Source organism: Hylobates moloch, unplaced genomic scaffold (assembly GCF_009828535.3).
Source record: "Hylobates moloch isolate HMO894 unplaced genomic scaffold, HMol_V3 SCAFFOLD_3, whole genome shotgun sequence".
Classification (NCBI taxonomy): Eukaryota; Metazoa; Chordata; class Mammalia; order Primates; family Hylobatidae; genus Hylobates; species Hylobates moloch.
In genome coordinates this window covers 74,326,660-74,329,050 of record NW_026652278.1, presented here as the reverse complement: position 1 = coordinate 74,329,050, position 2,391 = coordinate 74,326,660, and positions in this window count along the sequence as shown.

The following is a 2,391-nucleotide window of genomic DNA, read 5'->3' as shown; positions in this document are numbered from 1 at the left end:
GCTAACTTTTGTATTTTTAGTGGAGACGGGGTTTCACCATGTTGGCAAGGCTGCTCTTGAACTCCTGACCTCAGGTGATCCACCCACCTTGGCCACCCAAAGTGCTGGGATTATAGGCATGAGCCAAGGCACCCAGCCCCTCCCTCTTCTTAGAGGACGTACTTTATAAAATTTACAATTGTAAATCCTTTCTGTCCCTTTGAGGGATATATGTATCTTCTGCTGCACAGGAATGTGTTTCTCACTTTTTCTGGGAGCCATCCCTTTGTCATATAATTATCAGGAATGATAAGGCCAACTCCTGGTCTCTGTGGGAGGCTAGGATCCTAACTTTGATAGATAAACTTGAGAGTTATTAGACACAGATAGCCGAAGGACATTGAATGACATTGACCAATCTCCTTACCAGCTTTTTGTAATTTTGCATTTCCCTAGTTCTATTTGAACCTCCTCCTTCCCCTCTTTAAAATTCCGTCACCTCTGCACAGATTGGAGCTAACCTCAGTTCTATACTGAGGACTCTCCTTCTGCAGTAGTTATTGAGTAAAATCTGTCATTATTGCCTTTAGTGTCCAGCTTTTTAAGTCTCCATTTTAACAAGGTCCTTATATGATGTGCATGTACATTATAGTCTGAGAAGCAGTGTCATAATATTTATCATTCCCTCAGTGACTTATCATAAACAGCCCTGAATGGGAAGGAATTATGCCCATTTTGCCAATGAGTTAGATCTTTGCTTAAGATCACACTGGTAAACTAGAAATTGAATATGCCTCATGACTCAATCCAGTGCTCTTTCCAAAATGACATGCTAATCAGAAAGAGAAGACCACACTGCACATGAGTACCCAGGGGAAAAAAGTTGGTGAGAGCTCACAAAAAACCAAAAATGTTTCTCTTGATGCATCTCCATTGGTGCAGTGTCCTCTCAGGTTTTTTTTTGATACGGAGTTTCGCTCTTGTTGCCCAAGCTGGAGTGCAGTGGCACGATCTCGGCTCACTGCAACCTCTGCCTCCTGGGTTCAAGTGATTCTCCTGCCTCAGCCTCCCGAGTAGCTGGGATTACAGGCATGTACCACCCCGTCCGTCTAATATTTTGTATTTTTAGTAGAGATGGGGTTTCACCATGCTTGCCAGGCTGGTCTTGAACTCCTGACCTCAAGTGATCCTTCTACCTTGACCTCCCAAAGTGCTAGGATTACAGGCATGAGCCACCACACCTGACCTCAGGTTCTTCTTTAGTTGCAAGAGAACTGTTTCACCATCAAGTGTCTTAGGTATTCAAGTTCTAAGTTTAGGTACTGAGTTATCCTGTCAGTAGCTGGAGTCCCAAGGATGACAGGTACCAACCCTGTGCAAGTACCAAAGGCTGTGGCCTCAAATGCTGCAGAAGCCCAGCCCTTTATGGGCCCATGCATACCCCGTGCAGCCACTGCTACATGAAGTCAGATGCAAGCATGGTCTTAGTGGGTCTTAGTCCTGAACCACTCACCCCTAACTCACTCTGCATACTCAATCCGGATGCTCTCCTACTTTCCCAGCTTTACCTCCAACGTCAGTATCCATTCTTGCTTTCCTGGGTAAACACTGATTCCCTTCTCCTCCTGGCTGGGCCAGTCCCCTGGGTAAACACTATTTCCTATTTCCACCACCACCTTTTTACTCCTGGGCCAGTTTGATGCCTTGAGTAGACTCCCTGCGGCCGAGCTCCCTGGTAGGTCTTGATGATGTCACTCAAACTTACATGACAAAATTCAAACAAAAAAGATAAAGTTATATTTCATCATCTCTATGTCCTTTGTTCTGATTTGCCTAATTAGGCTAAAAGACCAATAGAAAAACAGCTACCAATTTTAAACACCAAAGTCATTCCTCTAAGAAAGACAGCAAAATTACTAACATGAATGACGGGATGAATTTTTCCTGGTCATTTTCAAACCACTTAGATAGCTAGAACCAGAGGAATCCCCCCAGGCACTTTACGCCTCAGCCATGGAGAATGCTGACTTTTTTTTTTTTTTTTTTTTTTTTTTTTTTGAGACGGAGTCTTGCTCTGTCGCCCAGGCTGGAGTGCAGTGGCGCGATCTCGGCTCACTGCAACCTCCGCCTCCCGGGTTCACGCCATTCTCCTGCCTCAGCCTCTCCGAGTAGCTGGGACTACAGGCGCCCGCCACCACGCCCGGCTAATTTTTTTGTATTTTTGGTAGAGACGGGGTTTCACCGTGGTCTCGATCTCCTGACCTCGTGATCCGCCCGCCTCGGCCTCCCAAAGTGCTGGGATTACAAGCGTGAGCCACCGCGCCCGGCGAATGCTGACTTTTTTTACTTTCAGCCAATGATATGGTAAATATAATTATTAGTTTTATCAGAAAATCTTATACATACAGGTGA